The sequence below is a fragment of the Miniopterus natalensis genome, chromosome 11, assembly GCF_054644295.1.
Source record: "Miniopterus natalensis isolate mMinNat1 chromosome 11, mMinNat1.hap1, whole genome shotgun sequence".
Lineage (NCBI taxonomy): Eukaryota > Metazoa > Chordata > Mammalia > Chiroptera > Miniopteridae > Miniopterus > Miniopterus natalensis.
This window is the reverse complement of record NC_142091.1, coordinates 48,248,019-48,260,979: the sequence shown is the minus strand read 5'-3', so window position 1 is coordinate 48,260,979 and position 12,961 is coordinate 48,248,019. Positions and strand designations below refer to the sequence as shown.

The following is a 12,961-nucleotide window of genomic DNA, read 5'->3' as shown; positions in this document are numbered from 1 at the left end:
GACAGTGTTGAAGTTTCATCCAAAATATTACTGTGTTTGCATGTGTGTACTTATATGTGTGTCTCTACCTTTTTCTAGGGGAAGAATCCAATGTTTTTATCAGATTCTCAAAGGGGTCAACGAGCCTAAACAGTTTAAAACTATTATCAAATCTTATGTGTATTATGTGTGTTACACTGGAGGGAAGGGAGACTTAACATGAAAAGAATAGAGCCTCATGGGCACTGATTAAAAACCCCATTCACATCTAATCTGGTGTAAAAATGTGCAAATGGTTACAACATAATTATACCAACCTCCCTTTAAGCCTGTTTTGGATTTAACTGTGTTCCCCCAAAAAAGACATATTGAAATCCTAACCCCCAGTACCTCAGAATGTGACCTTATTTGGAAACTGGGGTTTTGAAGGTGTAATTAGTTAAGGTAAATGATGTCACATTAGAGTAGATGTCCTTATAAACGGGCCATGTGAAGACACAGAAATACACGGGGAGAATTCCATGTGACAACAAAAGCATATATTAGAAGCAGATGTTGGAGTTATGTAGCTACAACCTAAGGAATACCAAACTTACCAACAAAAAAAGGTAGGAAGAGGCAAGGAAGGATTCCCTTACAGGTTTCAGGGGGCACATGGATTTTTTTACTTCTAGCCTCCAGAACTGCGAAACAATAAATCTGTTGTTTTTAGCTACCCATTCTGTTATAGCAGCCCTAGGGAACTATCATAAGGCCAAATATCATAGTAACAAAAAGTAAGGCACAGAGCAAAAGGCCTTCTAAAGATATACATATGCTCCCATGCCATAGTAAATATATCAGGGACACTTTCCAATACACATGACATAGTTTCAATTACCAAAATGACCTCTTACTAAATACCTAAGATGGAATAGCTTTTCCAAATGGGTATAGGAAAGAATGGTTAAAAAAAAAAGTTTATATAAAAAGAAGTGTTTTGATTAACTATTACTATATACCAAAATCACTCTAAAACTCAGTATCTTAAAACAATAATCATTTTATTCTCTCTCACAGTACCTGTGAGTTAGAATTGGGGAAGAGCTTGATTAAGCTCTAGCTGAACAGTTTCTAGCTCCTGATCCTAGATCCTCTTTAGATGTTCTCTCCACCTGCTATAGCATGAGGATCTGAGGCTAGACTGCTTACAAAGCTGCTAAACATTTCAAGACCAATATTCTAGCGAGCTAGGTAGAAGCTATGCAAATCTTTTTTCTGACCCTGCCGTGAGAGTCATACAGTATAACTTCTGCCTCGTTCTACTGGTTACAAATGATTCAAAGACCACCCAAATTCAAGGAGAGGGGACATAAACTCCACCTCAGGGTGAGAGGTGTGTCAAGGTCACCCTGAAAGAACATGTAAGATGGGAGATACTGTTATAACCATCTTTAGAAAATACAATCTGCCACTAAGGGCATAGTGAAGTCCCTGCTTGTTACTCCTGAGACAGTCAACCATTTAATCCATGTTAAACCTACTTCATGGGGCTAAGAAATGAGTTGTTCCTGACTACATTTTTTAGTTATCCAAAATACCTTTTTAAAAAAATAGTCCCATGGGTCTCACACTTGGAAATATTTTTCCTATCAAATAACCACATTTACTGAATAAAAAAATGTCATCCCATGTTCGCTTAATTATGAGCTTCTAGCCAGTAAGTTATCACTTGAAGTTGACACACTTCTAGGTAAAAGAAAACCAACTCATTTTAGTTTAGACTATGAAGAGGTCTCACCTTGTAGTATATACTTTTAAGATTTTTGATAGACTCCCATCTGGAGGCATACTGGGAACCACTGGTCTAGTGGTTCTAGTAACTCCAGAATCTTTAGTGTTTTTATTAAGACACAACATAAAAGAAAACATCCTCTGGCCCTAGCCAGTTTGGCTCAGTGGTTAAAGCGTCGGCCCTCAGACTGAAGGGTCCCAGGTTCAATTTCGGCCAAGGGCACGTAACTCGGATGCAGGCTCCATCCCCAGCCCCGGTCAGGGTACATGTGGGGACAAACCAGTCAATGTGTCTCTCTCTCATCGATATTTCTCTCTCTCTCTCCGTCCCTTCCACTCTCTCTGAAAAGCAATGGAAAAATTATCCTCGGGTGAGAATTAAAAAAAACACACCACACTCTCTGAGAGTAAGCTGTAAGCAGCAAATAAAAAGCCAAATGCACACTCAAAATGTACAAACTATTTACTGTAATCAAACTAATAGTGGGTTCTTTTTAAAAAATTAAGGCTTACAAAGCATTTTTCCACAAACAAAAGAATAGCTGTAGCATCTTGGTTAACATTACTTTTTCAATAAAAGATGCTAGTGTCCAACTCTGTTGTAAGCATCCATTGAAGTAGGTATAATGGCCTCTCTGTTTGCCTACACAGACCCTGATACCAGTATTTAACTCTCTGTATCCTATTTTTCTCAATGTCAAAGGTAGTTCTTCATAATAAGTAATCTCAATAGGTTCATTAGTTCTTAGGGCACTACACAAGTATTTTGTACACTGATGTTGCTCCATACGCATGGCACTTCAGCAAGAGTTAAAAATGTCTCTAAGGCCTCTTTATTCTGGAAAATATTAGACACTCAGAATTCCTCCGAGTGATGTAAAAATCAAACACAAAGACATCTTAAGAAGTTCTATTCCATCAGAGAGGAAGTATCAATTGTACAGCATCAAAATTATCTGCTGACAAGAAAACAAATTTTTCAGCATTATCTACAATCCTTTGTTTATGTTTCTGTCCTCAAGGCCTATATCAATAGGGTAACTTCTCTACTTTAAAGCCTACAGAAGAAGGGCTGTGCTCTTGTTAACACAGAGTTTGGTAATAAACTGTCCCATTGCTTGCAAAAACATGTATTCAATGCCATTTTAGGAGAAAATAATTTTTAAAAGTAATTTCCGTAGTCACACAATTCTTTTTTAAACAAACTGTTGTAGTCTAGTCTCTCCTTCCCATAATAAAAATGTTTTCAAGCTAAGACATAAAATTTTTATACTAATACTTTCAGACTCAGAAAAGTGAAATATAGTATTCCAAAATACACTGGATTGCCTTCTAAGGTAATGACCTCAAAATGGGCCAGACTACCCATGGACAAATTGTTTAGAAAGCATGGCCTTCCTTTGATTCATAAGGCTCCTTCTGAATAAACTTAAAAGTCACATGTTAAGAGTTACAAAATGAGCATACTATCAGATGTACCAAAGACTTTAATTTGTATATAATAACTCTGGTTGCCGTAACCCACAATACTGCAAAGTTCCTACCACATACACACATTCAAAAGATTGAATTCTTTCATATTTTTTATTTTCTTATTTATTGATTGATTTTACAGAGGATGGGAGAAAGAGAGAGAAACACTGATTTGTTGTACCACTTATCTATGCATTCACTGGTGTTGCATTCACCGGTAACCAGCTGAGCTACCAGCCAGGAACAAAAGCTTGAATTCTCTTCTTCTTTTCTTTTTTGCTGCCAAAAGCTTTATTGCTTCCATTTGTTCCAAAGCATGGGAGAGGGCTCCAGGGAGGTTAAAAGAACAGCTAGTGCTTTTGGAGAGGCTCAGGCAAAAGCCAGACACCAGGGGAACGCAAAGGGGCCCCACAAAGGCCTCTGGGCTCCAAAGGCCCCTAGTCGTGCTTGAGGGTGAGCCTTTCAAAGAGATATTCGCCCTGCCCACCCTTGGGGCTGCCCAGCTTGTGGAGGTTAGTCAGGTGGTCGCCCATCTTCTTCATGAGTTTCACCTGTTCACCCAGGAAGTGTTTCTCCATGATGTAGCAGATCTGAGGGTCTGCGTGGGTAGAACCCAGGGCATGCAGATCTAAAACGGACTGGTTCAGGTTCTTCTCCAAGGCCAAGGCAGATTCCATGGCATCCTGAGTGTCACCCCACTCATCTTGGGAAGGCTTCAGCACGTCCTTGAGGACAACGCGGCCACCTCGCCGGTTTTGCAACTTGAAGAGATGCGTAGCGCTCTGGCGCTTCTTCTCAGACAAATCGCGGAAGAAGTGGCCCATGCCCTTCAGAGCCACATCGTCTCGGCCAAAATAGAAGCCGAGAGAGAGGTAGGTGTAGGAGGCCGACAGATGCTGGTTGGCCAGGAGGTTGACAGCAGCCTCCACTTCAGAGGAATAATTCTGACGAATTTTGGAGCTCATAGTTGTTGGGCAATAAGGAGTTAAGGTGAAAAAAAAAACGGTGTTAACTGGTCTCAGAGGCTGAGGATGACTGAGGTGTTTCCAAAGGTGGTGACTGAAAAAGAGGTTGGAGGGTGGTCAGAGGCTGGAAGAAGGGGTGTCCCTGGGTTTGTTCCATCCAAACACTGTTGAAGCAAGAGATCGATCTGGAGGAACAACGAGGGCATTGCCTTGAATTCTTTCATTTTCAAAAGGGACACTCACTGCCAGTGAAGTTGTGTTGTCTTTAGCAGGTCATAGTTTTCAATTACCATTATTCTTACTTTTTAATTAAAAATTACCATTAGGCCCTGGCCTGTGTGGCTCAGTGGTTAGAAAGTCGGCCTGTGCACTGAAGGGTGGCAGGTTCAATTCCCAGTCAAGGGCATGTACCTGGGTTGCAGGTTTGATCACTGGCCCTGGTTGGGGCAAGTGCAGGAGACAATCAATCAATGTGTATCTCTCTCACATGTTTCTCTCTCTCTCTTTCTCTCCTCCCTCTTGCCCTTCAACTCTAAAAAAAAAAAAAAAAAAAAAGGAATATCCTCAGGTGAGGATTAACAAAACAACAAGCACACAAAAAAATTACCATTAGTTGAGCTTCATTAATATCATTTAAGCTTTAGTTGTTTTAGTAAAACTTCAGAGTGTATTATACAGTTGTATCACTGGGATTTTAGGCCTACAGTTTTCTAACTAGCCTAAACTTTAGGACAAGCGGTATATTCTGTGTGATTAAACGAGGAACCATCCCTATTCCTAACTGCTGAAGAAAATCCCTCTTCCCCCAAAATGCTTGTAGTTTGACAATTAGTTATTATTCCACTAGAAAGTGGGAATTACTGAGCTGAAGAATAACCCAGCTAAAGGGTCAGGATTAAGAAACCTTGAGAGTCACTGTTCTAAGAGTCCTTACCCTGGCTCTGGGGTCATTAATTGTAAGAGCAGGTCTTCTCCCTGGCCACCAGGTCTATACCAACCAAATATGACATAAGGACTTGGAATCAGGGCCTTTCATGGAAGTAATAACTTCTCTGAACTTGGATGTCAATAAGCCCTCCAGTCTCTAGTTCTGAGTGAGAAGCTTCCAGAAATGTCTTAAAATGACTAAATCTCATAACAAACCCTCTTCTCAAAAATCATTTTCTGGTTTGTCTTTAAAACTTTACCAGGTTTATAGATACAGCTTTCAAATGAATGCTGTCAGGCAGAGATCATCAACCTAGAAAGGTATAGAAAATATGAGGAAATGATGACTTTCTGGATTCTCAGTATTTGTGTCCAACTGTGAACTTGACTCAAGCCCCTAAAAAGCCTACCCCAATAAGCCTTATAACTATGGGTTACTGTGCTAAAGATGGAATGAGAACATGCATAGCAAAGTAAAAACATTACAGTATAAAAATTCAGGGAATTCTTAGTCAATTTATCAATTGAGAATCAAAGTCACAATGCTAAAAACCCTAGTGTTAAGATACTTCCTTCTCCGGAAACTGAGATCCAAAATGAGAAGACAGCCAAAATATGTAAGTGCAACAGACTAACAAAACATCAGTAGGGTAATGAATACACTAATGGGACTGCCACTAACCACCTCACCTTGGGCAAGTCAATTAACTGCTCTGATCGTTCGTAAAATTCATTGAAGGGGAGGCCAAATCACTGATGGTTAAATCCTCTTCTAGCTCTCAAAGTCTATGTATCTATTACTGTGTAACAGAATAAGTTACTTCCTAATAGTACATTAAATACTCAGAGAATTATTAACTCTAATAGGTCACAAGGGTTATCACTTTAAAGCAATACACCTAATATTCACTGATCTTCAAACAGCATATGTATTGCTCTGCAGAGTCAGATGTCCCAATAGCAGCTAATTCACCTGTTTCTATCTCCTGAGGATTCTGCATATACCAATAACCATTATTTTGATTACATTTATGTACAATCCACATTTTTAAAACAACATATTTCTAAGAAACTTATTTAGGACCATCCTTGAAACTAGATCTCTAGGCTCCACTGAGAATCAATCCAATGTCAGCCCAAAATACATTTCTAAACCCCTGTATCATGCCCAGGAGTTATTTTAACACAAATGTGAACCACAAAATACTTTAACAGATTCTTTCCTCCACAGATCTTAACTATGTAAGGGCAAGATAAGTAAAAGAAAATTTTTTCTTTACCGGTGAAAAAACAGTATCTATGCATTTCTTCATTCTTACATCATATATTCTACTTCCTGTTAATTCAGAATAAATAGCAGCCATTATATAAAGTACCATATACTTATTCCAAAATCTTTGGTAAATCATTCCTACATATTTATTAAACTGGCATAACTTGTTTTCCCCCAAGAATCCAATTAAGAAGTGGTATATTTTTAAATTAAGCATTTGCATAATGAGTTTTATAGTTTTATCGCTCAATGATAAAAAAAACACAACTGCTTATAAAAGGTAAGCAGTACACAGAAATAAATTTGAGTTGAATTTTAGCAGTAGGCTTTCTGCCTATACATTAAAGAACGGCTCATTAAACCAGAATCCACAGGCCCCCAAGGATATTTGAGTAGGTTCTGAGAGCCTTATTAACCCCCTGAAATTATATGAAAAACTAAGTATATGTATATTTTTCTGAGATGGCACAAAGCTTTAAGGAGATACTCAAATAGATTCATGACCTTTGACTAAGAATCTCTGCATTATGAATATATTTTAAGATTTTATTTCCAGTTAATATTTCAAAGTATTTAAGTCAATACTCCAAAATAATAAGCTATAATGGTAAGAATTCTTTAAATTCAAGAAGGATTGCTCATGTGACTAGCAAGAATTCCATAAAAGACAAGAATAATGTAAACTAAGTATTTCAAATTCTAAAAATGTCACATGGTTAACAATTAAACACACACATTCCCGCCACCATCTAAAACCTCAAAACAATGTACTTGAAAGCTGATGATACACACAAACATTTTAGATAAAATGGATCCAGTAATACACGTGGGACTAAGATACTTATAATGGAATGTGTCAAATAATGCACCATGGACAGTGATACATTCACAAAGTAGTATGTCCTAATTTGTAATACAGCAATTGGCTTCTTTCACAGCAATTGGCTTCTTTCAAGTACTGATGTGAGATCTACAGTATGTCAATAACATCCTGCAGGGGTCTAAAAGATATACAGATTTAGATATAACTTATTCTATAAATCTAAAATTAAATTTTTCTACTTGCTTTCTCCATGTGATCACTCTTAACTCCCCCTCTAAATGTTCTCCCTGTCTAAATCCTTTCATTCAGAAATATCATTTCTCACTTAGAACCTCTAGAACCAATTTTGACGTGTGATCTCACTACATTCTATTTTATATATGTATATTCAGTCTCCCCAATTACATTATCCCTGTCCTGCAGATTACTATATCTAATTTCTCTTACCCAGCACAGTATAATCCATAGTCTCAAAACATATATAAAACAATTTCCACTTCACTTAGATTAGCATGTCTATTGTTACACTTATCATACTACCTGGTAATAATTGGTAAAAATGTCTACGGATTTGCTTCAAAATAAAATAATGGGGAAGTGGGTGGAGGTACAGATGAAACAAGCTTGACCACAAATTGATAACTGTTAAAGTTGGTGATATGTATATTATTGTATTTTTATGTGGGCAGTTTCCCTTAATACAAAGTTTAAAGAAGTTTGCCTCTTCAACAAAGAGCTTCTTATAGACAGGTCCAGTAGTTTTCTTCTGTGTACACCTGCCCAGTAGAGAGCAGATAAATTTACTTTACAAAACACATTTCATTCTTTAGGCAGAATTACTTTTCAATGAAAGTTCAACAGCTTTTGGATGGTATTCTGTTTAAATGATTCTCTTATTAACTCAGATAAAACATATTTATTCATTCATTAACTACTTATTAGGCACCTACTTTCTCAGATATCCTGTCCTGGTAAATGTAGGATATCAAAAATAATTCACCCTCTCTAATAAATTAAAAATCTAACCCTCAAGGGTCCATGGGAAAAGGGGGCAGGGCAGGAAGACAGAGAGATGAAGAGAAAGAAAAAATAGTAAAAAGCAATAAATACAGTTTTTAAGAAAGGGATTTATGGCATCCACATTTTTTATGAGAAAAAGGGCACACACTTTGTTCAAGCTAGACAGGTCTAAAAGTTCCCCACTCCACTCCAATTTACAGAGGAGGAAACTAAAGCTCAGAGAGGGGAAGTGACTTGTCTCAAGTCACACATCAAGTTACTAGCAAAACCAAAATTAAAACTCAGATCTGCTGATTCACAGTGCAATGTGGATTTTCTACATCACAATATTTTCTTCTACACTATAATATTCACTAGCTAAAGGGAATGACTATTTTATTATTAATATATACTTCAGTTCTATATTATACCATACTAAAAAAGAAATTGGCTAAGTAAAGAGAGGAGGTAAGGAAGAAAATGCATACAAGTTGCTAAAAGAGTTATACATGAAGACTATATGCATATACCACACTACCTCAATTCTGACACACATTAAACTTTAAGACATAGTATCCATTTCATAAACACTTTAAAATAAATATAGCATTGAAAATACATCATTTCAAAAAATACTAAAATGTGAAAACACGCCTCTAAATGTAATATAATGCACTCTATAAGACACAAAAATCACTATCACTTAAGACAGTCATAAGGCACAAACAGAGCAAGAATCCCTTCTTCTAAGGTAACAAAATACCTAAGGCTATGTGGCATTTCTTTCAATTGCAGGTATTCACATAAACAAGTTCTTCTTGCCATTTGTCTCATATGCATACGTTTTGGAGTTTGACAAAGCAAGGTTTGAATCTCACCTCTGTCACTTAGTTCTTCAACCTTTGGAAACTTACTACTCTACTCTGAGCCTCATTCTCTTCATCGGTAAAGTGGGAAAGCCACCTTAGAGAATTGTATGAAAATTAAATGTGAAAATTTAAGAGAAAAAGTATAGTACCTAGATGAAATACCAAGTTTTCTCCCACAATTCCTATGGGCCAAATGAAACTGAACTAAAAACTAGAACCTATTCTTGACTTACAAGATTCCTCCCCTCTCCTTTAGAGATTGAAATAAATCAGTACTGTGTCATAGAGCAAATCCTTCCAGTTTCCTTTGGAGAAATTTGATGAAAAAAGCTTACATCCTTGAAATTTGTCTCTTTTCTTCTTCAAATTGGGAACAGAAAACAATGACAAATTTTCAGTGTTTCAGTTAGTTTTATGCAAATTTAGCACTTCCATATTGTTTTACTGAACTGAGACTCTAAGCCCATTACAAACCCACTGGAGAGAGGAACTACAGAACAAATGTGTGGGAAGGGGCAAGAGTATAAGGCCAAAACACAAAGTTGAAATGACTCAACTTTATGGGTGGTTTGGTGTCTTTTTAACCTATAATTCAGTCATTAATCACAAAGAAAACAATGTTCAGAAGAGCCCAAACCGTATCTTCATGATTCAGTAACCTGATCCCTCAGATTAAGCACACGCTATCTTTCAACATGTAGTTTCAGGACTTTTGCACAGGTAACAACACAGTCTTTCCAAGATGGGAATGTGCCTACCAAAGAGGCTCATATGCAGTAGGCAGTGAAGTAAGGTAGTCTTTTTCTCTGACCCCAAACATAGTTCAGATTAGCATTAGCCCACCCGCATACTCCCTATTACCTCATTTCAGGTGAATAATTTCCCCCCACTAATTACAAAAATAATAATGCTCATTTTTTTATTTGAAAAAATACTAAAGTACAAGCATTTTTAAACCACCCACAATCTTACCAGCCAAAGATTAGAATATTACAAAGGGACATGGCAACATCTTTTCTATGAATTTGACCATAACTGTGATCATACCAAATTTTACACTTGTATAGAGCACTTGTCTTAAACATGATGAACTATTGGCCTTTATTTTAATATCTTCAGGCTTTCTTGAGACTAAATTCACATTACTTTTTTCCTTACTTAACTCAATGGTTTCTTCTCAATCCTTATTCTTCTGAGTCTCTCAGCTACATAGTTTGCTGCTACTTCCTCTTTCTTAAAATTCTAAGTTTCCCTAGACAGTATATTCCTCAGTGTCTACAAAAGTCCCTCCAACTAATCTTTCTTCCCTAGCTCTCTTCTGTTAACTCATGACAATCTCTAAAAAAATGGCTCAGACCTGACCTTTGGATTTGCTACCAACTTTGAATCTCCAGCACTTAACACAGTACCTGACATGAAACAGATGCTCAATTAATGTTTACTGACTGCCTGTGCCAATCCTGACCTTTATTAGCTATGGGACCTTGGGCAAATTAAATCTCTCGGAATCTCAGTTCCCTCATCTATAAAATAGGGTTAATCAAAGGAAGATGATGCTTAGAAGGCTCAAAACAATGTCTGGCACCAATTAGCATCCAACAAATTACAGTACTATTATCAACATAATCTAGTGCAGGACCAAAAATGTTTATTATACATAGTTGAACACCCAATCTACCTCTCAACCCAAGTTACTTTCACCATATTCTCTTATAACTATCAAAAAATATTTTTGTGCTCTTTCCTTTACTACCTATCTCCAACCCATCATCAACTATTCTAATTCTTCTCTCTTACCACCACAAAGAATCATCATTTATCAACTAAGCTACAACAGACTTAGTTGAAGTCCACACCTTAAATCTTCATTCAAACTTTCAACAATCTTTTAAAGCCATTTTTAATTTGTCACTCATTATAATTCTTATGTCTTCCAATACCCATATCCCAATTCCTAGTTCAAAAGACGGTTCAAAACTCACCTCTTCCGGGAAAACTTCCCTGATTAACTCCACACCACTCAGATTACTTCTCTGCTCTGAGTCGCCTCAGCACTGAGGTATTCTGCTATACTTAGAGTAAAATGTGATCAATGAATAGCATTACCAAGAAATGCCTTCCACAAAATTATTTCTACATCCTAAAGAATTATCCATTAGTTATAACGCTTTGATCTAGTTAATAAGGAAGCACACTATATAACGAATGCCCTCTTTGGTTTATATCTTGACCCTACTATTTTATGTTTGTCAAAAGTGCTGAACACTTCACAATCTTTTTGTCCTATCCTCAAGCAGAAATTATACCTCAGTGCCTACCACCTCCCCCGACTTAAATCTACTGGAAATTTGGTAGTGAGCCACTCTTTCTTTTTTATTACCTCATCTCTGACCCCAACCTCTGCCCTTACCCCACAAATAAAAATTCAAAAGCTTGAAAAAGGAAAGGCAGTAGCAGTGATAGACACATACCATGCCTGTCTTTGCTCTAAATGAAAAGAACTTTGAACCTATTTCGCTATAAAACTTCCCAAGGCTGAAAATTTTCCCAGCAAGCATGATAACCAAATGCTACTACATCAAAACGGTTGATCCTATTGAATAACAGTATTGTACTTACAGTTAACTCTCACTTGTGTTACTGTAAGAGATCTTGCATCATTTTTATGCTAATATCACACACGCCCAACAAGATAGTTGAGAAACTCCCCTATAGGGCAGATTTTCTAAAAGTATCTTCTGACACTGTTTTAACCAACATAAACATTTTTTTTTAACGTAAAGAATTAAGCGATTCTTCACCGCCATCCAATCAAAAGCAAACAACTTGTGCCATTAATTCTGAGAGTGAGCGTGTGGGCTGCAGAGGCAAAACAATTAGATGAACTGTCAAGAAGGGTTGGGGAGGGAGATCGATCAGCCTCAGTACTGAGAGTTAATCAAGTCTGAGCGTTTAGGCCCTCGATGCCTACAGTGAATGAACCCAGGAACCTGGCCGACTGGCTCCTTCCTGAGGCATTTGGCTCTCCTTTCTCTGCCAAAGCCGACAGTTATTATTACTCACTCAAAAGATCCACACCCTTCAGCTACCATACATAAACCTACCTTGACTGCTCCTCGTATACTTTCCCTTAACTAGCCACCTCACGCTTTCTAGTTAAACAGCCATGGCCACATCTCACCTAAAATCTTCTCTCAGTCACCTTCCGGTTTCAGTAGGTGCCTCTTACTCCAGATCCACGTGTCCCCAATTGTCCACCTCTCTTCACCTTCCTGTCGTCCCTTCACTCCCAGCTGATTCCCCCCCCCCCCAAACAATGCCTACTTCCAAGAGGCCAACACCACTCCCCAGCTCCGCGCCTTCTCCTCGGGCACCCTCTTCGGTGCATCACCCTTTTCCCATCCCTCTCCTCCTCCCCATCCCTGGAATCCTGCAATCACAGGCCTCCTCTCAGTGCCACCCTGGAGTTCACCAGCCCGCTCCTCCGAGAACTGCCCCGCCCCACCTTCACCAGCTCTAAGCGGCCTCCCCACCCCAGGAGGCGCCCCCAGGCTCCGCAGCAGCACACCAGGCCCCTCCCCACAGCCCTACCAGCGGTCCCCGCCCTCCGGAGCGCGGCCGCGCCGCCGGACCGAGCGGAGACCATCGGGGCAGAAGCGGGCGCCCCCAGCTCTGGGAGGCCTGGGGCGGGGGCGGGTGTGACCCCCGACCAGGCCGGGCCTGCCTTCCCCGCGCCCGCAGCGGCGGCCCGGTGCAGGCGAGCAGGGGCCCGCAGCCCGGGCTCTCCCGCCCGGCGTCCTGCCTCTCACCTAGACGCACAGGCTTGGGCCTCGCCTTCCCCCGGCAGTCCAGCGATGGCTCCGCCGCCGTCGCGCTCTCC

The 12,961-nt window shown here is 39.1% G+C and overlaps 1 protein-coding gene and 1 pseudogene across 1 annotated transcript in view; both read right to left on the bottom strand.

The window, feature by feature from the left end:
- The window catches only part of FAR1 (fatty acyl-CoA reductase 1), a 54,135-nt gene extending 41,174 nt beyond the window's left edge, over positions 1–12,961 (bottom strand). The window contains exon 1 of the mRNA XM_016225202.2: positions 12,891–12,961. The gene's annotated coding sequence lies outside the window, so the exon portion shown is untranslated. The remainder of the gene's footprint in view (positions 1–12,890) is intronic.
- Positions 3,323–4,663, bottom strand: LOC107546719 (ferritin light chain pseudogene; annotated as a pseudogene).